Source organism: Anser anser (assembly GCF_964211835.1).
Source record: "Anser anser genome assembly, chromosome: 1".
NCBI lineage: Eukaryota > Metazoa > Chordata > Aves > Anseriformes > Anatidae > Anser > Anser anser.
The window spans coordinates 83,720,534-83,745,510 of NC_139720.1; the positions used below are offsets into that span (position 1 = coordinate 83,720,534).

Here is a 24,977-nt window from a genome sequence, read left to right on the forward strand (position 1 = left end):
ACATTTCTACCCCAGCTGTAATTTGTCCCATTGAAAATGAAAATATTTTAGAACGACTTTTTGACACATTGTCCCAAAGTTTTTATTTCCCAAGAAACAAAACTTCCAAGTTCCTTTGCTTTGAGACAGCTTTTGAGTTTTTCTTGCCTACCTATCAAAGAGACAGCTATCTTTTCAGGGTGATAGAAGTATAAAGGTAAAACTGAAAATCATGTCTTTTGGAAAGTGGTCTTGAGACCTTTTGATTTTCAGTTATCTGGGTGAATTTCTGTGTTTCACTTGGACAAGTTAAATGCTTTTCTGTTAAGTTGAACAATAATTTGGATCACTATATTATTATTTTCCTGTAATGCATTCTTCTTAAAATCCCAACTTTTACAAATAGCTCATTCTCAAATCAAAGTCTGTTTTGCAAAAGGACATTTCTTCCCCTGCCATGGCTACACCCTGTTGCATTTACTTTAAATTTGATTGGAATTTACCATTGACTTTACTTTGAAAAATCATGCATATTCTACTGAAGTGTGGTGATGATGTACACCTTGTTTGCCTTTTCAGGCTCTGAACTCCCTGAACTTACTACCAACCTGTTGATGGGAGATACCTTGATATAAGAGAAAGGAATGCCTGTGGAGGCTTGGGCATTCACTTGTCTGTCCACTCCTCAGAAATCAGTTCTGTTTCCTAATCTAGATCAGTCCTAACTGTGCAGTCCCTATTTTAAATTGTCATCCATCTTTTCTGCCTAATTTCATACCCTTTCAAAGAGACTACCAGTTTTGTAGCTCCATCTGCTTTATCTCTGTTCCTACTAGAAAAATCAGTTTTGTTCTTTCAAACTGAGAACTACCCATCTTGTCTTTTTTGTATGCTGTAAAAACAATTTAATTAGAGTACTTTCGCCCTTCACTTTCCCTACATATGACCATGCAGACCAGATAAAGGAGAGTGAGCAAATCAGCTGGAAAACTGCTTGTATTTTGGTAGTGAAAAGGACAAAGTAAAGCTGCATGTTTCTTAATGTTTCCTTCTGGGAAAGCTGTCAGGCTGCTATTGTGATAGAAAGAAAGCAATTCTTGCATATTCAGTGGCTGCGCATAGTCCAAGAGCTGGAAAAGCAAGAATATAGACTCTCGTTTGTTTGTTTGTTTTCCCTGAGCTATTCCATCTAGTCAAGTGCTTCTGGTAGACTGTTGTTTCCAACTGAGGCCTCTTGGCTCTTACCCTGTCCAGAATTCCACTGTGATATTGAGTAATACTGGCATAATATTTCTTTATACAACATTTTCTTATTGAAGAACTACTGAATGAGGTCTGGGAAACAAATTACTTAATGCTAGCCAAAACTATAAAAACCTTCCATGTCCACAAAAGTTTATATGCAAACTGATAATCTGCAAAGCAGCCACCTTGACTTTAAAAGAAGTAAGATGAAGTTTAAATCTCCCTGATCTCTGAATCTTAGAAGCAGGGTATGCAACAGACAGAGGAAGAGGAGAAATTGAATACCGATGCATGGGCAACCTAACCTATAAGCTAATAAATGAGCAGCATGGTTTTTCATCTGTTGACTGAAGTGAGAGATGGAAAGTGAGTGTCAAGCTATTAAGGCATTGTGCACATGACATTGAAGTTCATGGTCAGTTATTTCCATTATAAACCCAATTTTTCAGGGTTTATAACTTGGCTGCCTTAAATCATATTTAGCTGAAACTGGCATGCAACTTGTCAGGACGGCCATAGGATTTTTTCCTCTTTCCAAAAATTTGCAGTTTAAGTCAACTATGCTCTTGGTAAAATGGTTTCAAGTCTTTAGCCACATGAACAAATGAAAATAAATGAAAATAAATTTCTCACTACTGTGTCTTTTCCCTCTATCTTTTGTCTGTGATGTGAAGTCTAGCAAGTGAGCTAGCTGACTCAAGAATCTTAGTGTTGTCTGTAGTGCTAAGAGTACCCTTTTCTCCAATCTGTGAGAATGCTGATACAACAGTTAGATGGAAAAGGAAAAAGAAGAAAAAGTAAAAGAAAAAAGAAAACAAGAAAGGAAAAGGAAAAAGGAAAAAAGAAGGAAAGGAAAAAGGAAAAAGGAAAAAGGAAAAAGGGAGAGGGGAGAGGGAGAGGGAGAGGGAGAGGGAGAGGGAGAGGGAGAGGGAGAGGGAGAGGGAGAGGGAGAGGGAGAGGGAAAAGGGAAAGGGAAAGGGAAAGGGAAAGGGAAAGGAAAAGGAAAAGGAAAAGGAAAAGGAAAAGGAAAAGGAAAAGGAAAAGGAAAAGGAAAAGGAAAAGGAAAAGGAAAAGGAAAAGGAAAAGGAAAAGGAAAAGGAAAAGGGAAAGGGAAAGGAAAAGGAAAAGGAAAAGGAAAAGGAAAAGGAAAAGGAAAAGGAAAAGGAAAAGGAAAAGGAAAGGAAAAGGAAGAGAGAAAAAGAAAACACACACACTACTTCCATAACATGTGTTACATAAATTCAGACCACTTATCGCAGGCTTCTGTGAAGGAAGACTGGGGAAACTGCAGTAATAGTCATAATTCCCAAATACCTGTACCACTGAAAGCCTGAATGCTGCTTCTTGATGATTCTGCTACAAACATGAGCTTACAAGTGCATTTTAGGTACTTTTTTGAGGCCTCTTCAAGTTGCCACAGCCTCCTGCACATATCTCTTCCCGGTAAACATGGACATACATCTCTTCCAGGTGTATTATGGACGCCAAGGTGGGACTGTCTTCTCACACCCAACTTACCTCCACTTTTTAATGTGATGAATGAGGAATCCTGTGGTAAAGCAAAGATGAATTCAGGAAGTGTTAACAGATGATAGTTTGTCTATCTGCTCTTTCAACCCTGGGAGGAAATTTGTGAAGAATATAGTGGTAAGCCACGCTCTCTGTTAAGGGAGACTTAGCTTTTGAGTGTGTTTCCTGGCACACTAAAATCGTCTTGTGACCACGTTCCATGATCCTCTCCAACTATACAAACATCAGTGTAACAGTGTGCACATAGCTCATATCTGAAGGTAGCCCTGACAACATTCTTATATTTTTGTGCTTCACAAGCTATATTTACTCTTTTTGTTATAACATCTAGGCACCCAGATAGGGTGGCCTGTTACCATCTAAAAACAACACACTTCACTGAGTCAAAGTCATAACTACTGACAAGTAACGAGCACTTAGGGAAGGGAAAGTTTATTACTAATGTGAACTATACAATATTTCCTCTCAGCTTCCAGCAAACAGACTTTTAAGTCTTAAAGCCCTTTTGAAACCTTTTCTTTTAGTGATAGGTATTAAACCTTTAGAGGAATTATACTTTACAGTGTTATAATTTTAGTTAATATGATAACTGTCTACACAATGACTTCAAAGTTTTTCCAGTTCAAATGTTCAATATCAAAACAAAATTCAGGAGGACTTGCTTGGACTTACATAACTTCAAATAACACCTGTGGTAGTACTCACTTGGCCAAACTTTAGCAACCCAAAATAGGGCTTCATATAAAATAAAATTTCAGTTTCAATACCATTTGTACAAAGTAATCTGTGTCAACAAATCCCATGAAAAGTGGGGTGGAAAAAGGTCTAATTTCTTTGTTGTTACCATTCATCTGATTTTGCCTTTACAGGGGGAAAGATTAGATTCTTGCTGTTTCATCTTCACACTGTCCCACCCATTGACAAAAGTCATCCTCAAACTTCCTCCCCAGCTCTCCGAAAAATTAATTTCCAACTCTAACACAATGACAAGAACAACAAACAGACAAACAAACAAAAAACGTAGGGAAGCTTCATCTCAGAATCTGTAACAGAAGCAAGTCTCTGGAAAGACCCATATAAAGAGAGAGAAAAGATAGAAATACAAAAAGAAAAAGAAAAGATTTAGATTAGGTCTTTGACAAAGATCTCTTGCCCACAGAAAACTATCAAAAGAGGCTTCAGAGTACTTAGAATTAGGAAAGCTGCAACATTTCGTGCTGAAGATGGGTCATAATGCACAATATACTTACGTGTTAATTGATCCCACGAGCAAATAGGTTAGCATGACTCCTTAACCTTGTAACTGAGATCCTCACTTGGGAATTTAACTATTTACAATGAATTATTTTGTCAGCAGGAAAAGCTGGGAGCAGCTGATGCTGGATATGTTGTAACTAGAGGGTAAAAATATATTTTTGGCAAGGCTGAGACTGATAATCTTGGTTTCAAAAACCTCTGAATTCAAATCATCCCAGTGAAGGAAACATTGTTCTATGCTATATAGTACTGTATAGTACTATATATAGCCACTTTGTTTTTCCTTATTTTTGTGACTCAAGTTCTTTGTTTTATTTATTTATTTATTTTAATTGCCCAGAGACAAAGAATCTCATTTTTACTTGAAGGAGGTATGTTTTCAGTATAGTGCTTTTGGTTTTTCTTTTTATTTTTTATTTGTTTGTTTGTTTGTTTGGTGGTGGTGGTAGTGTTTTGAGGTGTTTTTGTTGTTTGTTTTTTTTTTTTTAGGTTGGGTTGTTTTTTTTTTGGGGGGGGGAGTGAAAGAAAGGAGAAAAAAAAAAAAGAAAACGAATCAGTCCAGTTACTGATTTTATTTAACAAAATATCCTTTTATATACTTTTATACTAGCTATCTTCAGGCTTCATGCAAACAGGTTGCACATATTGGTTAGAATGACAGTTGCAGTGACTTAGGTGTGGTTTCTGCTGAGCTTTAAATTATTTCATTGGGGTTTATTATGACTATCAGCCATTTTGATTCTTATACAAAGGAATATGGCAGTTTCTGTCAGGAGAGAGATATTTTATTTTCATTTTAAAAAATGACAATATTTTGGGGAGAGAAAATTTTATGGTAGTTGGCAATTATTCAGTGAGCGTGTAAAAACCTGCATATGATACGTAATTTATCCTAGCTAGAAGTACAATGCAAAACAGATCTGTAATCTTAGTTTATAAAGATAGACTCATGTTGTATAAGAGAGCCCACTGGAGTTCCCTGGGGGAATCTAGACACACAATTAGAGGTAAACACAAAAAAGCATCCCCAAGGAAAAGCATAATAATAAAAAAGTATTTTTTTATAATAAAGAACAATATTAAAAAAAAAAAAAGGGAAAGTTGAGCATTGTATAATGAAAGCACAGAACCCAAGGCAAATATATATATATATATATATATATATATAAAGAAAAAAAATACAGGCAATCTTCCAAACAATCCTTATGAGTGTTAAGGGAGAGATGGTGATTTCATGGGAGACCTTGCAGAGTGAGGTACGTATAGTCTCATTATACAGCAGAGTCTAGTCAAAAATGTCAGGGATAAGGGGGAGGTGCAGCAACTATCCTTTGGCTCATCATACATAACTAATAAAGCAGAATTGGAGACTAGTTGTCACTGTTTGTTCACATGCGGCCTATTTCTGGTAAGTGCTGACTATGGGCACCTGACAATAACCCCAGGAAAGGCAGTGAAAACAGGCATCTTCTTCTGGTTCTGCAGGCTGGAGTGGCTGTGATGTTAACCCACTATGACATACCAAAGAGGAACATCCCAAGACATTCCTAAGACCTGCCAAGTTTCTCTCCATCTCTCTCATATATGTGTGTATCTCTCAGCAAACAGCGACCTTGATCCATTTCTCAGGTTTGCATCGAAAGCGATTGCTGTCTCTATACAAAATGACCAGACTGAATCATGGTGAGTATGTATCCAAGTGAAATTTTAGAATTAGAAAGTATAATAGGGAACCACATTCTCATCATGTAAAATTTTAACAATTAGAGGAACCATCAATATAACTAGAGAAATCTGAGCAAAATTTGAACAGTAATTTTTTTTTGCACAGGTCCATCAAAAGAAAAGGCTAGCCACAATAACTCCTTAATAATTTCAAGATATTGTTTTAGAGTCGTGTGTGACAATGTAGTTCCTATAAGCAAAATACCCTCTGAGGTTCATAGGTATGATTGTCCTAGGAATGCAGAAATCAAACCAGTGAATTTCTTATTTAGTGGGCCACAAGTTTGACACATTTTGCAATTTCAGGGAAAATGCATCTGCCAGATACCACTCTAAATTACACAGAAATCAAACTATGATTTCAGGGCTCCAGGATTTTTAACCATAATAAAATGTATACCTAGTAGCCACCTATATTATTAATTTATAGATAGAACTAGAAGGAAGATACAACATGCTGTTGTAATTTGTTTATGGAGACAGCCAGGCAATTCAATTGGACAAGGGAACTCATTTTGTAGAGTAAGATTTAGTGATTAGCTATGGAGCCCTCATTTTATGTCTGAGCCTATAAAATTCAGTGGTCTGAAGTCTATCTAATCTATTGAACACAGCTTTCAGATACCTGTGGTTTTATTTTGGGATCCAATACCCGCAGCCATGAGCTACAGAAGTAATATGTGACTGAATAGCCTCATATAAAACTGGTCCCCAAAACACACTGAGAAGTATTAATATTTTTGTCTCATCACTTTCCCCTCTAAAGATAATTTCTGAAGTTGTTCAGTCTGATTTTTGACTGTTTATCTGTTCCACCACATGCAGATATTTTTCAGAAATCTTATGTTCCATGTCAATAAAACATACAGTATGTGTAACATATATATATATTGTAATTAAAAAGAGACAGTCATATCGATAAAAAGATGGTTGTTCCCACATAAGTGTAAAGACTGTCTTCTCTACCAATTAAGCATCAGCTGAATATGGGCTTTAATAATCCTCTTGGGGAACTTGTCTTTTGTATCTATGATAAATACATGATTATAAGAACAAATTATATGAGCAGCAATAATTTCCTAGTAATGTGATGATTAAAAGCCTTCACAACTGCAATACATCAACATTAATTGGGGACAGATGATCATTTTACTGCCATGTTCAAGTCATTATCCATATTTCAGTACTTCATGAATACCTGAATAGTCCTAATGATGTAATTTTTTTAAAATATTTTTTTCTTCAGTGGTCCGAATATGATTATTTATATAAAAATGATGGAAAAAAAAAAAAAAAGAGAATGAATTAAAAGTAGAGCAGGTAGTTGTGAATTAAAGCTAAGTAAGATCCAGGGGCATTTCAGTTTTTGTTTACATGTGAGTACTTAACAATCAAAACTATTGTACAGAAACAGCAGAATAAGCTTTGCCTACTGGGCATGGGTCCTGTTAATTCCATGGTAAACATTTACTGACATAGAGGACACTGTCACTCACAGCTATTGAGGGTAAGTAGTGTACTACACCAACCTGTTGAATTATCTTCCTCAACAATATTCATTGTCCTTCCAGTCTGCCTCAAAGACCATTTCTCATGTGGGAAATGAACACTGGTTCTCTCTTTGGATAGGTCTGTCTTATAATTTCTATCCCCTGTGAAAATGGACAGGTAGTTACCTATAACTTCTGTTACCTGTAATGGATGGGTTGTTAAAAAAAGCAGACCCACTTGCAGATGGCATATTTACAAGAACGATAAGTCTTAATGTTAGTCTCATAAAGCTCGAGTGACATGACAAAATACAACTTCAGATTGCATTTTGTTTCTGAAATGGTATTATATAACCTCAAATCCCACTGGTACAAATGTGAATGTCAGGCGATAGGCAAAAAACTTTTCCAAAAAAAATCTTTTCCATGATCTTACACCTGATGATTTGTGTTACACTATAACAAAGTATTTAGATGCTATGATTTGATTTAAACCAGATTGTGCTGACTCTGCAATTATTTATAACTATAAATAAAAGAAATAAATACAATAGGTAAGACTTGTAACTTAACAGGTAAAATCTGTTTTCAATAAGGGTAACTGGACAAATTAATCACATTCCTACACCCATTAAAAGGGCTTGAAGAGCTGATCTTCACCCTAGTTTTTTAATAAGACACCAGGTACCATCATTACCACTGCTATAAAGAACATTTGTCTTACCTAAACAGAAGTTAACTATAAATTTACTAACTTTACTACTACTACTAACTAAAGTTGCTAAGTTATAAAGTAACTTTTGCAGTCTAGACTGCACTGCAGTCACACCATCTCTTACTGCTCTGTTTCCAGTAGCAATGACTGTCGAGGTGAATTATCCTGACATAAAAATAATCAACAGAGCTAACAAAAGCATACTTACAAGTTTATGCACATAATAATATACATACTAACATGTAATGTTACAAACAAAACAAAACAAGACAAAACTACATTAATGTGATGAAATTGAACATTCATCTTCAGAGCAGATTTAATGTGGCTGTTTAAATATGGATTGTAAAGTAGTATATCTTCAGATGGGGACATTTAGATACATAAAATAGTACATATTTTAACATTAAGGCTTTACAGTTACTACAAAACACTGTTACTACAAAATAATATTTTTTATTCAATTAATTAAGAAGATGCCAATCAACATTCTTTACAGTTAAATATAAATGCAGAATTCACACAACACATATAAAAATCTTTTTCCTACTGTGCCAAATTTGTGTTTTACAAGAGGACATCATTGCATCACAATGTCACACTTGTAGTAGGATTATGCTTAAACCTGCGGAGCTAGATGTTGTGTGTGGGCAAGAGAAGAGATGGCCAAACAGTAAAGGAAAGAAAATCAGGTAAGATTGGCACTAAATTAAAAAGATTTCATTTAATAAATTAAAAGCAAAGATTGATTTTAGTTTTGAGAATAAATATTTCAGTTTTATTTTCAATTGGGACATAAACAAAATGCAGGAAACAAAATTTCTAAAGGCTGTTTAATTTGCTCATATTGGGTCTGGAATACCTTGTTTCAGTTTCTTCTCCAGCTTGACAAGTCTCAAATACACTGCTACTATCAAATTCTTTCAATGGTCAGGCTATTAGGCATCACAAAGACCTATCCTTTGTCTTTCATTTTGATTCTGCTCCATTTTTTATAAAACATTTCTATAAGGGAAAAAAAAAATCATTTACTTATGATTTGGATACTTCTTTATGATTTAAAAGGTTATATGAAGCAAAAGGCTCTAGGATATTCACAGATACACATTTAAAATGTCTATGCTAAAGCCATTCATGTGGGAAAAGAAAAAAAAAATCTTGGTCCAAAGGCAACAAATGCTTGATTTTTCTAATCTGGCTCTTTTAACTGATACTCTCATGATTTTGGTCGGTCTTTGAACTTAAGAATTACACTTTAAATTTTTAAGTTTTGAAAATTATGCTCTTTTTGTATGTGGAAAATACAATCTTCTTTTCATTATAAATTTTTTTATGCAGTACACTAACTGGATAATCACTTGCAGCCAAAATATCAGAGGTCTAAACTGCTATTCTTTAGAGTAACGGAACTTTTATATTCCAAAAGAGTATGTGATTTCTTCACTATGAAGAACATCAGTGAGTTGGATATTTACTGCAGAAGAATGTATATTTTTTATTCAATTTGTTAAGAAGATGTTAAGAGCTAAAAAAGTATGTAGGTGTATTATTCATACAAAATGCAGTTTTATTAAACCATTCAAGAAGTTACACTTCTTCTATGAAGAAAGAACAAAATGCCAAATAGAAAAAAAAAAAAAAAGCTAGCTCCAGGAGCTACACCTATAACATAATGTAAAACTTGAACTTCAAAATAAGTTAAGACAATCTTGTCTTCCTTACAATCCTACCTAAAAACAAAAACAAAAAAAAAAAATGTGGTATGTTCAGCAAGATGGCAAAACATCTTAATTAATCTTAATTACTACATTTTTTCACTTGCTATATAGTAGTATTAGTGACAGTTGAGTCTTTCATGTGTAAAATAACATTCAACTTTCCCATCTGATCTTTTCCTTACAAAAGCAAAGATGAATCACATGCTTTATTAATGTAATTAATTAATTAATTATCTATCTATCTATAGCAAATACAGGTGACAACATGGAGAAAATATTTCACAGATAATGAGAATTTTTCTTATTTTAATCTTCAGATTAGAATATGCAACTGTGACATTAATTTTCTCTTTTTTTATTTTTTTCTTTTTTCTGCAACTTCTGTGACATAACTGTAGTTCATTTTTTGGAAAATACATAATGGAGTAACTTTCCTGGGCTACATTAGATATCTCTGGGACATCCTATCCTGTTTTTCCCTCTCTTTCTTATCTTGCAGTGTGGCATTGTAGGAGACACACACTCACTATCAAGAGACAATGCTCAGTACCAGGGAAGTTAGTCATGTCTGCTAGCTGCTAAACTGAAAAAAACTTGTTGGCAGTAGATTGTTAGATACTTTGTCAAAAGAAAATTGAGGGAAAGAGAGAATGATCAAAATAATGATAGTTAAAACAGTTATGATGACATGGAATTACCTTCAGGGTTGGTAATGACTCACCATTTTTTAGATTTCTAAGCCTGTGTTCCTCTCATTAGACTCTCACTGAAGTGGAATTTGCAGAGAGTGAGGCTTTTTAGATTTCTCCTCATAACGTAATCCAATACATTAATATATATATATATTAAAAATTATGTGGTATTAATTTATATTAAAAGAAGTAAACACAGATTCGAGGTGTTTTGGACAGAATGTTTTCCTAATTAAAACTGCCATCCAATGCCATATATATATACACTTACATTTTCAGTTTTTAAATCTATATGAGCCTAAGCAGTTCATAAATAGAACACCTTCAAGGATCCAAAAGAGCATTGCTTCTGTAAGAGTTCTTGCAAGGTGTACACGTTGTTCATGTTGCTAGGATTATTTGAAAACTGCGTGTGTCCTCCTCGAAATCTGAAAGTATGAAAAATAGTCAAAAAAGAACACTTCCACCACTGATGTCTCTAAGGGATACGGCTGTAGATAACTACCTCCTGGTAAGAGCAATAACAGCTTCATGTGTCATTCAAAGGCTAGTTATATTCAATACTTCTGAAACCTGCTTCTCCCAGAATGGTGTTGATCGGCTGATATCGTGCACACATCACTTGTTAATGAGTTCACATGTAGTGTGGTGCCAGCTGTTTGATCTGGAATGACTATACCAGGAGATGAAAGTGAAAAGTGATGAGAGTGATACCTGAAGTGAATCCAGATATAGAGCTATGCTGTTCAGCTACACTGAAATCTCTGAAAAGAAACAACTGTTAATTCAGTGAATCCAAATCTGCTCCAAATCTCACGTTGCTGTTTAGATGGTGTCACAGCATTTTATCTTTCTGACTTGTGCGTTCGACTTCACTCCCTTTTTATCCTGTTCTCTTCCTTCTAGTCCTGGCTACCTCAGAGTCTTACAGTTTTCTAATTATAAAGAGCAAAACAAAACATTGCTTTAACAGAGCATTCAGAACATTGCTAGAGAAGTCTTCTGCTAAATTCCTGAGAAAGCACTGTTCATCCAGATTAGTGCTTAATGAGTCTGTTAAATCTGTTCTGAAATATGGCATATGAGTGCTGGACACAACTGTAGCTTTCTGTTTGGCTGTTATATTTAATATTTATAACCAATATTTCTTATAAATGAAAAGTTTTTGAAGAGGATTATGAGGAATTCCACGCTGCTATATAAACTCAGAAGCAAACAAGGAATATTCTGGAATACATTTCCCTCGGGAAAACATACTATATTACACAGTGGCAGGTACACTTGAGACTCTTTGCATTAAAGATCTCTGAACTTGGCATTTATCAGATGCTATGACAAATCAGGCTCTGGGAAGTCTCCTGGTGAACCCTGCAGCATTACAATGGTAACTGAGAAAGAGAAGGAGAGCATTATAATGAGAAACAAACTAAGAGCTTTCTTCCACAAAGGATCAAGATACGACTTCACTTATTCTCCATTTCAAGTTATTCACAAGTAAAATGGGAATAATGCACAATTCCAAAGAAAGAATGAAATCTGTAAGAATGTCCTTCTTGCAGCTTCTATGTTTTATGCTGCTACAATGATTTTCTTTTCCCTGATTATTGTTCTTACACTAAGATCTGGTTTCATTAGTCACATAATTTTTTTCATGATTCATCTAAAGCTTTATAAAGATTCAAAATGAACACTTAGTGATTTTAATTTTAACTAATGTGAAAGATGATAAAGAGAGCTTCTTTAGCATACAGAAAAATCCCTGTTAACCTCAGAATCACAGGTATGTCTATCTTCATCACAACTGTAAATCACTTGCAATGTCACAGAAATTGACAAGTGCACAGATGTCTTCAATCTTTTTAAATGACAACTTCTTAATTGATAAAACAAGTAAATACCTCACCGTTTCTGAGATGTGATGAATATTTGTAAAAAAATTTAAATATATTTGAAAAATTTGATTACATAGTCTAGGATTTTATCAAATTGCCTTTCTTTAAAAACAAAAGTAATTTCCATATTGCTAAAAATTCAGTTATGCAGTAAGGCTGTGCTTTCATTCCTTCTGTTGCCCTACTGTTCTCCTAAATGTTTTGAATTTTCTTTTTATGTAGGGTACGTCTTCATTGTCTTGAAACATTGGTTATATACACCTACACTGCAAAGATCAGAAGCGACAGGTCTGATTGAGGCAGGAACTATTTGTTTTTATGTAATCAGTTCAGTAGGCTTTTTCACCAGATTTTCAAGAAATGTATGCATACGTTCATTCAAATATATTTTATATATAAATATATGCATGCAGTCCATGCACTTTGTAATAGTGCATTCATATATTCATTTATATATACTGTGTGCACAGAAACACACAAGTATAAATATAAATTAGCCTTTATACATATCCATACCTGTTTAACATAGCCTATCTGACCAAAAAAAAAAAAAAAAAAAAGCCATTCACAAGATATGCATTTTGTCCTATCAAGAAAATAGAAGATAATAAGTTTTTGAATTACTTTTCTGTTTTGTTTTTCACTCTTAACAATTTCTGAGTGACTATGTGCCAGTGAACAGTGGGTTCTTTGAATAATGGTTTCTTCTGTTTTACGTTTGTGGGTAGTTGGAAAATTCTGTATATCACTTCTACAAGCATGTTCCTGGTGAGCTATTATCCTAGTCTTCAGTTTTGCCTATAGAGCACTTGACCTCTACTGGAGAAGAGCAAAATATATTTTTAACATTAATTTTTTTCTGGTCAGCAGCTCTGGTATGGTGTTTTGATGTTTTTTGCTCAAGCTTTCCAGAGATGCTTTGATCACTGGCAAAATTGCTTTTTAATCCCATTTTTAAAACATCATTTAATACACAGAATAAGCTTCACCACCAGGTGCCATGATTTTCCTTCACTGAGATTTCCCTAAGGACATTCTGGCCTTTGTGTAAATCTTCTTGTGACTCCTTTGTTCTTCTTCAAAATGTAGGGTGTGCTGAAACTCCTAATTCTGCATTTGGAAACCTTTCTTCTGTGATATTTTTTTTTCCACGCAAGATGCATGCCAACACCTTTCCTTCTTCTACACAAATTAGAAATGCAGCTTCACTGGCTGTCTTCCATAGCCAAATTCTTTACCCTAGGATTTCCCAGAACAATTTTCCTCTGCTCAGATTTTGCCTCCTGCTTTTTACTCTGTCTTTTAACTGTATACATCTAAATGAAAGCTTTGCCTGTACAGTAATGCAATCCTTCTCCCTCTGAGAGACTTTATCTTTCTATAATGTATTCTGTGTGGCTGAGCATTCCTGAAGTAAACTTCAACCTTCTTCAAAGTCATAACTGATTTGCTCTCTCTCATCTACTCTGTTGAATCTAAGTGGTAACATGTAAAGCAGCACTAGACACATGGAACAGTACACAGCTAGGTGAAGATGTTTGCTCAGGTCTCCAAAGTCCAAAGGTCATGCCAGCCCAAGCAAGGCTGAGCAACTGAGGTTCAGTACACTGGTGTTGTCTCAGTAATCTGTATTGCATGTGTCCATTGCTCTAGGTAGGCATATTATATGGATCTGATTTACTTAACTAATAATTGGTAACATTATATTTTCTCTTCTAAGGTGGAATATATGACTCAAAATACTTACTGCCACATCTGAGGCACTAACCAAAAGGTTTGTTTTCATGCACAATGCTTAGTCTGTGCTACTAAAAAATACCATAGTTGGCAATACAATACACAGATGAGGTTTTTTTTGCACATCCTCCAGTACAAACACACCTCTTTAAAAAATAATTAAAAAAGGCCTTCATTATGTAGGATGAGAATTAAACTTTTGAAAAATTAAACAAAGGACTTGCCTTTAGGTATTAATTAACTTTGAATCGGCTGTCCTGGTATTGACTGAGATAGAGTTCATTTTCTTTATAGAGGCTGGTATATGCCGGGTTTGGACTTAGGATAAGAATAATGCTGATAACTAGCCAGTGTTTGAGTTGCTGCAGAGCAGTGCTCACACACAGGCAAAGATGTTTCAACTCCCGGTGCTGCCCTGCCAGCGAGGAGGCTGGTGGTGCACCAGCAACTGGGAGGGGACACAGCCAGGACAGGTGGCCTGGGCTGCCCAAAGGGATGTCCCATGCCATGTGGCATTGTGCTGAACAAAAAAAGCTGGGAGGGTTGGCCGGGGTTGGGGAGGGGGGAGGGGTTGGGGGAACACGGCTGCCTGGGGTCTGGCTGGGAATCGGTTGGTGGGTGGGGAGAAATTGCATTGTGCATCACTTGTTTTGTATATATTATTGTTACTATTTCCCTTCCCTTTCTGTCCTAGTAAACTGTCTTTATCTCAACCCACGAGTTCTACCTGTTCTTTTTTTTTCCCCAATTCTCTCCCCAATCCTACTGGGGAGAGGAGGGAGTGACTGAATGGCTGTGTAGTACTTGTTTGCTAGGTTAAGTCACAATATCAGCAAATCCTATCCTGTCAGATGCCTTAAATCTGTTGGTTCCATCTGTTTTAATTCAGTAAACCACTGTCAGCACTCTTGTAACTTCATTAATAAATGAACTGTTCAATAAACTTGCATTCCAAAAGCAAATGGATTGAAACATGTACATTCTCCTAACAATAGTTACTTCTAGGTATTCAAAGTGAACAAACCTCCCTCACTGAAATTACCATTGCAATGAAAATATTGATTTTACAAAAGTAGAAAGTTACATTATTGAAATCATCTTCCTGACCTACCCAACCCAGAGAAAATCTAGGAAATTATAAGTGCATTTTGTAAGGCAAAATCTTGATGTTTTTAAGACAAGTCTGATAAGAAATCATAATGTAACAATTTATGGGTCATAAAATATGGAGTGAGCTTTTCCAGAGACTCCTGCAGGAATTAGCACAACACAATTTACAGAATGCAGTCTCAGCATCCTCAGCAAACTGAGCCCCCTAATTACTGCCAAAGCCAGGCTTTGGTCCCTGAAAGAGTACTGTCTGTCAGCTCTGTGAAAAAAATCCAGAGTCCAAAGCATGAAGATCATGAGCCTCAACAAATGTTAGCATTTCTGTTGCTGCAGAGTTTTTCTGTGTAGAAAGAAAACAGCAAGTACCACAGCAGTGCTTAGGTGCTGAACGACCCATAAAGTTTGTACAGTGACTATTAGGTTAGCTGGCACACAGGTTGTGGTTCTCCTGAGTTAAGATCCTGCAAAGCTGCATTTTGAACTAAAAGAGCTTTGTGAGCCCTGGTGCAATCTCACTACTTGCAGCAGCCTGATCCCACGGGAGCTATGTAATACCAGTGAGTTACATGTTTGCACCTTTGAAGGTTACTCTTAGGGACTCTCTGTCAAAAGCAGAATACTAACACTTTTTATTCTACATCCTTCAGGTTCAGCACATGTTGCGAAGAGAACTGCCTTGTACTTGTGAATACATCTGCCTGCAGGTGCAAGAGATTTCCAACAGGAACAAGAGAAGAAAAAAATGTGAAAAAAAGTCCACTTCAGAAATGATCAGCCGCTTGGGATATTATACCAATAGGCATGTGTTGTGGATTAACCCAGCAGGCAGCTAAGCACTGCAGAGCCATTCACTCACTCACTCATCCCCTCATCCCCTCACACCTAGTGAGATGGGGTAAAAAATCAGAAGGAAGAAAAAAAAAGTGAAAACTCATGGACTGAGATAAAGATAGTTTAAAGTGAGCTTATACATATATACATATGTAAACAAGTGATGCACAATGTAATTGCTCCCCATCCACCAACCAATGCCCAGCCAGACCCCAGGAAGCAGTCCCCCTGCTCCAGGCCAACCCTCCCATCTTTTATTGTTCAGCACAATGCCACATGCCATGGGACATCCCTCTGGGTAGCCTGGGCCAGATGTCCTGGCTGTGTCCCCTCCCAGCCTCCTCTCCGGCAGGGCATCACCAGGAGCTGAAACATCTTTGGCTCTGTGTGAGCACTGCTCTGCAGCAAATGAAACATTGGCATGTTATCAGCATTATTCTCATCCTAAATCCAAAACATGGCACACCCCAGTCAAAACCAGGTCAGCATGAAACAAACAAACAAACAAAAAAATTGCATTAATACTCCTGTAGAAATATCAAATATTATTTTACTGATGCCCAAATGTTGTTGCACTTGGATACCTTTGGCATTTCCACATAATATGGGTATATTATAGTATATATATATAGTTGTATATATATATATATATACATTATATATATATAGTCTATATATAGTATACTATATAGTATGTATATATAGTATATATATTATAGTATATATATATAGTATCTATATAGTTGAGGTCATCTAAATCCTGCTTCTGTTTCTTCCAGTTACAATTTAGGCAGCTTTGGTGGGTTTTTTTATTTATTTTTATTCTTTTAACTCTCACATACATCACAGTGTACATAATAGCTTTAATGTAGAATTTTCCAATGTTGTTCAATGGACATGTTTTCAAGAACCAGTAACAATAATAGCAGTGTATTAGGCTAGGAGAAAGCAGTTTATAATGAGCTATGGCACAATGAAGATGGAATTCTTGCTTTTAGGTGTAGGAATAAGGTGCGTGAAATTTCAAGTGATAGGAGAGTGTGTTGCTCTGAAGTAATCAATAAGAACAAATTTTAGCTTTGAAACATCTGCTTGTTTTTATAAAATTCTATATTAAAAAGATAGTAATATTATAAAGAATATAAACTGTGCTAAAAAGAATTAAGGGAAGGAGGAAAATACGGTTTATTTTTTAACTCCGGTGATATAAATAGTGAGTGTTCTACTGGTGTATCACCTAGGTGTGTAGGATGACTGATGTATTTTACCCTGAGGAAATGAATATATTATTACTGTCACTGCATGCATTTTTCACATTTTCATCTACATCACATGGAATGAGTGATTTATATATATATAGTACAGATAAGATAAATAAATGACATAATACATTACTCACTTTAAAAATCACAACCTGTGGTATGCTCCTTTGCAGTTACATGAAGATGTAACTGAGTGAATAAAAGCGACATTAAAATGGATAAACCAGTAAAAGAAAATCATTTAAATACCCTTTTTCAAAAATAACGGTTAAAAAAAAAAAAAAAGAGGTAAGCTATGTTAGTGCTTACAAGAATATGCATGTGTACACAGTACTTAATGACAAGTTGCAACTGTACTGCATTGAGAAGACATTCAACTATAATTCAAAATAAATATAAAAATGCATTAGAAATCTATTCAAGAAAGAGATGTCAGTTTGAAAAGAAGTTGAAAAGACTACAATATTATGTAGGGATGCTGTTCGTGTTTGTAGGGAAAAAATTCGTATGGCCAAAGCCCAACTAGAGCTGAAGCTGGCCATGTCTGTGGGAGACAATAAAAAAGTTTTTTTTAGATATGTGAACAGAAAAAGGAAAACCAAAGAAAACTTAGGTCCGCTACTAGATGGGGAAGGTCTCCTCACAGACAATGACATAGGCAAAGCAGAGATGTTTAACGCCTTCTTTGCCTCTGTCTTCAACACTGAAAAAAAAAAAAAAGAAGAAGAAAAAAGAAGAAGAAGAAGAAGAAGAAGAAGAAGAAGAAGAAGAAGAAGAAGAAGAAGAAGAAGAAGAAGAAGAAGAAGAAGAAAAAGAAAAGAGAAGAGAAGAGAAGAGAAGAGAAGAGAAGAGAAGAGAAGAGAAGAGAAGAGAAGAGAAGAGAGAAAGAAAGAAAAGAAAAGAAAAGAAAAGAAAAGAAAAGAAAAGAAAAGAAAAGAAAAGAAAAGAAAAGAAAAGAAAAGAAAAGAAAAGAAAAGAAAAGAAAAGAAAAGAAAAGAAAAGAAAAGAAAAGAAAAGAAAAGAAAAGAAAAGAGAAAAGAAAAGAAAAGAAAAGAAAAGAAAAGAAAAGAAAAGAAAAGAAAAGAAAAGAAAAGAAAAGAAAAGAAAAGAAAAGAAAAGAAAAGAAAAGAAAAGAAAAGAAAAGAAAAGAAAAGAAAAGAAAAGAAAAGAAAAGAAAAGAAAAGAAAAGAAAAGAAAAGAAAAGAAAAGAAAAGAAAAAAGAAAAGAAAAGAAGAACTTATTTTTGAAGGATGGCATAAAGTCGTGGTCCTCAACCTAAAATTCCCTCTTAAGGCAAACAAGATGCTGGAGAAGAAAGGTGCAAGTTAATTACATATTGTGCTGCCTCCTCTCCATGGTAATCTGGAGTTTGTGAGACCAACACAGTTTTAAGAGACTTAATTCATTTTTCCTTGCTCCTTGCTCAAAGAGCCTGAAGAACATACATCCTCAGCTTCATTGATGGTATCATGACCTGGAAAGCATATCTGACTCAGTTTTTTAGGGCACAATGGTGTGTCTCATCTGCACTGGCTTTGCAGCGTAACTCAGTAAATTAACAGAATAAAAAGAGGAGAAACAACATGATGGAAAAAATAAAAAAATAAAAACTTCACCAAGACACCACAGGGAAAGGATACTGCTACAGGAAATACATTTGTTTCTTAATTCTGATGTGTAACAACAGCCCTAGTGGGGCCCCTTCAGTGAGGCACTGAAAGAGGTTGCTCAGAGAAGCTGTGGATGCCCCATCCCTGGAGTTGTTCCAGACCAGGTTAGAAGAGGCCTTGAGCAACCTGTTCTAGTGGGTGGCATCCCTGACCATGGCAGAGGGGTTGGAACTAGTTGATCTTTAAGATCCCTTCCAACCTGAGACATTCTATGATTCTATGATTTCTGCCAAACAAGGGAACAAATTCAGATTTTACGTGCAAGATGCACTGAATGTAATAATGAATTTACATGACTCTTGCAAGAAGGTTAATGGAATTATTGGCACCATTTCTGAAGAGAAATGAAAGGATGTGAGGGAGCTCAAAATGGCTGGGGATTGATTGAGATGTTGATTTATGATTCTTGGTTAAGGTATTCACATGAATGGTGGAAATTATTTAGAAATATTTGGCTCATGATATTTTGTTATGGCAATAAATGAAGCAGACATTAAAAGAAATCGGATGTAAGAGCACAAGTAGAAAAGAAGACAGCACACTGCTAAATATAATATAATATAAATATAATGAATACATTCCTTAGTCAGGAAAAAACAGAACACAATGTAGCAGGAGATGTTTCCTACTTATACATTGGAAATAGAGTGGTAGTATGAACCCCTGATGAGTCTTGGAATGCCTTTGCCTTGGAATTACTTGGTAAAGGTACAGAATAAGACCATATTACTTTCATCCCAGTTTAGTTTCTTTTACAAAGAACTAATGATGACAGATTTCAGGCACTAGTGTCATGTACCATCATAACATCACAGAGAGAAAATGAATATTCTCTAGATAATGTAATGAGTGTGTTGATAGAAGGATCATGTGAAACATTTCCAATGGATTTTAATTACCTCAACCAAGGCCTGTGTGAGTAAAAGATAGCTGGTTCATCTGGGACTGGATTCCAGATGCACGTCCTTCCTACTGAACAGAGTGTGCTCCCACATCAATGAGGGAAACTGTTCCACTATGTACAAATTGCACAGACACTGTGAAAGGAAGCACCAGGAGATGAGTGAGACAAGACCTAGGTCATTCCCATGAGATACTTAAAACACTTAAAAGTTAGTTCCTTTCCAGCAAATGTTTATTAGTTTTATGCATGTTTAATTTATTAGGACATGCTAGTCAAGGTTCAGTCTTATAAGGGCATTGACAGAGGTTCAAAGCAGAAACTGTTTCCAGAGAATGACTAAAGAAGCTATGCATCTGTCCACGTTGATCTATATTGACATGAAATTGTTAATAGTTTTAGAATCTTTTTTTTTTTTTTTTTAATTCTTGGTACAGTTGTCAAACTTAACACTTTCAGAATATTCTTCATCTTGCTTTCTTTCTATTCTAATATGTAAGATAAGGTTGAGTCTGAGGTGAAACTGTTATTACCATAGGATGGTGGTGCAGTAAATAGAGATTTAATTTTGTCTACCTTCATATCAGCCATCTATGCAGTAGACACTGTTGCTCAGGATTCATTTGTCCAGAGCTCCCATGTAGTATGAAGGACACCCACAGTGGAAGAGAAACATCCTAATGCATAAAACAGACCTATAAAGGCAACACAGAACAGGATGATGAAGACATCCATAATCATCATTGGTTATGTAAGAAGCATACCTTTGGGTATGTATTTTTGTTGTGGATTTTCTCTCAGTGCTAAGAAAAATATAAGAACCTACCTTTTATTAATCTGGCTTTGTTGCCTTTCCGTGGGGATGGGTTTTTCATGACTACTACCTTTGAAAACATCTTGTACATGTCAAACAGAAGATGACATGACATTTTATTTCTTAAAAAAAAAATAAATCATTACTGTCTTTTTCAAACAAAAAAAAAATCTGAGGAAAAAGAAGTGAGAAGGAAAATGCAATTGATCCATTTCCTCTCTTTTATTGATAATTTCTTTAAACTTTTCTCAGAGTGAGTAGCTCACATGAGTTAGGAAAATAAAGGAAAGCTTTTGTGAGGCAATTTTTGCCTTTCCCTAACGTTAGTCTTCTTTTACTTTTACACAGCAAAGGCCCTGTTAGCATACTGTCACAAAATGGAGGTAAGTAATATACTGCAAAAATTATGCAATTAACAGTGAGATATGTTCTGTATCTGCAGCAGGGAATTGTTTCCCCTTAAGTTTTTTGTTTTGTTTTGTTTTGTTTTTCCCTTAGACTTGAGGTGTCTATCTTCAGCTTACATACTGCTATGATAACCATCCTTTCCTTACTCATAACTGTTGACTCCAGCACCAGATGTCAGCTGCAAAGAAGGGGCACATCTTCAGGCTTTGCTTGTAGCAAATGAATTAAAAAAGAATGTGGTCTGGACTAACAATAATATATTTTCCTTTATGAAGTTAGGCAGCTAATAGTGAAATGCTAGTAAGGAATATGGAAGAAAATTTGCACCATAAATGCAACTCAACTGGATATGAAGTTTCACTGGCTTCCTTTCAGAGTGTGTTAAAATAATGTCTGTATTTCACAGATGAACCTGCCTGCAGACCATGTAGTTGATTTTAATATAAAATCAGCTTTGTTTGATGGACACTGAAAATGTACCTGCAAATGTAATGACATCTTAGAGTCATTATATCTCTCATAACCCCAAATTTCCTGGCTTTCTTAGAGACAAAAGCAAAAGGTATGACTTATTTGGTTTGGGTCCTTGGAGAATACTTCAGAACCACTTACATTCTTAAGAGACTGGATCATTCAAATAGGTATAATAGGAATATTAATCTGATTAGCACTGGTCCTGACAAATACAGCTACAAGTTCACTAGGCCAGTTACTGGAGAAGACAATATTTTTGTGTCAGAATCTGGCTTTAAATTGGTAAAATGTGATTTTATTTTTCTCCCATTACTATCCTGATCTGTCAAGACTCAAACTCTGATTTTGAGTCTTACACAGTTTGCCCTCATTATATGGCCATTTGCAATGGTCTGCATCTCTCTTGCTTTTGGGAGACAGTCTGCGTTACTTTATACTGGTTTATGGTGCTATATGAGCACTGTGACACTGCCTAACATCTAGTCTGTAATGTTCTGTGAAGCTTTGCAAAATACGGCCTTCTGGGAGGAACATTAATCCAGCAGCCAGCAGTCCTGTACTTCATTCTCATGGTCTGACGCAACTGGGACAATGACTGTGACTTGAACTCAGTACACCTCCTAACCTTCCTGTTTCTAAACACACAGTGTCTTATGAATCAGCATTCAGACAGTCAGTCAAAGTTCATATAACATTTTGTAATCTCCATTTCTGCTGCTATGATCCTGATTTTATGTAAAAGAAAATTAATATAAACTGTTTGGAGAGGTCCCTAAGTTGGTTAAATGTTTAAAATTTGCACAGATCTTCTTCTCAAATGCACCAGATGTCAAAGTGGCATGAGCATAGCCAGAAACACAAGATGAGCAAGATAACTGGGGTTTTATGACAGGATGGTAAGTGATAAACTAGTTAGCAGCATTACAGTGTAAATGGTAATGGAAATAATTGGGCTTCATAAATGACACCCTATTTAAATTAATAGGTAAAGTTCATGTATTTCTTACTCTGTTGCTGAAATATATGTGACCTCTGAAGGAGATGGCACATCATTTATGTGAATAAATAAATAATTACTTTAGAGCAGCTAATAAAGTGGTTTTTCTTTTTTTTTTTCAAATTATAAATGGTGTTGGTTGTCATTCTGTGTTTTTATTTATTCTATTTATTTTTTAAATATAGGAAAATTTTAACTAAATACATCCCTAAAAATGCAATAGCCTTCCACAGACTTCAAAGGAGACAGACTGATTTTGCAAGTTAAGGACATAGCGTACTTGATTTCTATATTTTCTGTTTCTTATATGTTTATTTTCTCCAGTCTGTTTTATCTTTATGAACAGAAGCCTTAGACAGCTAGACAATCCTTTCTACAGGTTCATATTTATGCTCATCCCCCTTGCTTTATGGTACATGTTCATTTCCAAGTAGCAATATAACTGAGAATTACTGAAAGCATATTTTGTGACTGTTATGCATGATTTACTGTTGGAGATAATGAGAAAATATGACTCATTTTAATTAAACAACAATAAAATAGTACTGACGATTTACTGAGGATAATTATTCATTATTAAAAAGTAGAGTGCAATATGTGTTGCTCTTTTCATGCATCATCAACTTCTTTCTAAGCAGTCAATCTTACACTTGTATGGTTAGTGTTTGCTTAGAGTTTGCTGTAAGGCTGAAAACAACCAGTGATTAAAAACAGTGTCCGCTATGTTTTTGAAGAAGCTAATGGCCCCCTTTGGAGTTGCTAATTGGCAAGTTCTGCAACTCCAGCTTTTGAGGTATGGTTGCCATGGAAAAATTGCTTTGAAGTTGGCAGTTGTGAATATCTGACCACAATTTTTCCTAGTTTGGAAACTGGATGAAAAGCACTGTCATCTCTCCCACAGGGCAAAAGATATCTGGAGAAACTGTGCAAAATGATTACCCATCAGAATGGGCAGAACAGTGGCAGATGATGACAAACAAAGTTTTCCCAAAGGATTTCATTTTCCCTGGCTGTCGCGTATTTGTTTGGAGCCTTTGCTGTTTCTTTTTTCTGTTGTTCTTGTATGGGGGGAGGGGGTGTTGGTCAGTCTTTCATCTTATTACAAGAGCTGTGCATGAATAAAGGTTAATAACTTCTGTTTAACCTAAGCATTTGTAAAGGAAATGCACCATCCATCACCAAGAGATAAGCTGACATTCTTGCAGTAATATGTATGTATATATAAAACAACATTCTTAAAAGTTATTTTGAGAATTCACATCATCTATATTGGGAAAAAAAAATCAGGCCAGCTTATTCAAGAACTATTGAGATGACTGAGATGTATTTTTGTATATTGCTTTTGTTATATGACAACATCAAGGAAAACAATATACGGCTTACTCCTTCGTGCAATATCATGTCACAGTTTGTGATGTTGTCCAATGATGTATCAGGTTGCCTATTGTCTGCCTGACAGATTTTAAAGTAATCTTTTTTTAAATCAGTTTGCCAGTTTGCACAAAATTTAAGGTGACAGTTTTTGACCTTAACCAATTTATGCCCTGAATGCAGTAAGTACAGAGATTGATGTTACATATGAGAAAGCAGCTTCCTCTTGTTTTTCTAACATTATTTTTCCTGTATTATTCTCGTAAAACTACAAAAGATGTGTTGATATCACTGGACACAGGTGAATTGTGGTCTAAGAGTTTTGTTTTTACTTCACTTTTTACTTCAGTTTCCTCTAAACAAAACTACCCACTATGTTAAATTGTGTGCTGATATGGATACTAGGTACCAACCTGAGCAAAACAAACCCATTTCATGTTTTGATTGAAGCTTAATTTTGAGAAACTGTTTCAAGAGGAATTAATAGCTTATTGTGTGTGGAAATATTTATTTATATATCATTAAAAAAAATCTTTTCATGGCACACTGACAGAGTGCTTATGATTCTCGTACATGTAGAAGATGAATTTTGAAGAAATGTTTATAATAGTCACTAAAACACTAAAAATGAAAGAAGGATCATGTGTTTACATGATATAAATATTATCACAGAGTCACAGAATGGCCAAGGTTGGAAGGGACCTCTGAAGACCATCTAGAAGACCCCCCTTCCAAGCAGGATCACCTAGAGCACATTATGCAGCATGTCACCCAGGAGGGTTTTGAATATCTCCAGAGACGGAGACTCTACAACCTCTTTGGGAAGAGAAATTATGTGATGATAAAGAAGAGAAAAACTTTTTTTTCCAGTTACATATTCTAACCTAAGGCAAATCAGGCTTTCCAAACACCTCTTGGAAAATGCAAAGTTTTTGAGGTTAGGAAGACTATGCTGAAAATTTAGTTACAAGTAATAAAAATGTATGCTTTTATAAAGAGTGGAATTCTGATGTAAATTTCATAGATGTCTATTCTCTTTTTGTTTGATGTAAACAAGGCTTAGTTCTGGGATGAATACCTAAGGTTCCTGATACCAAAAGAAAATATCCAAATGATTACATCAGGGCATGGATTTTAAACATATTTTGGGATTTTGGTA

At 35.3% G+C, this 24,977-nt stretch overlaps 1 protein-coding gene across 1 annotated transcript in view; it reads right to left on the minus strand.

The window, feature by feature from the left end:
- Window positions 1-8,618: 8,618 nt before the first annotated feature.
- Window positions 8,619-24,977, minus strand: part of LOC310903694 (inositol 1,4,5-trisphosphate receptor-interacting protein-like 1) — a 121,075-nt gene continuing 104,716 nt past the window's right edge. The window contains exon 14 of the mRNA XM_083847405.1: window positions 8,619-10,779. The gene's annotated coding sequence lies outside the window, so the exon portion shown is untranslated. The remainder of the gene's footprint in view (window positions 10,780-24,977) is intronic.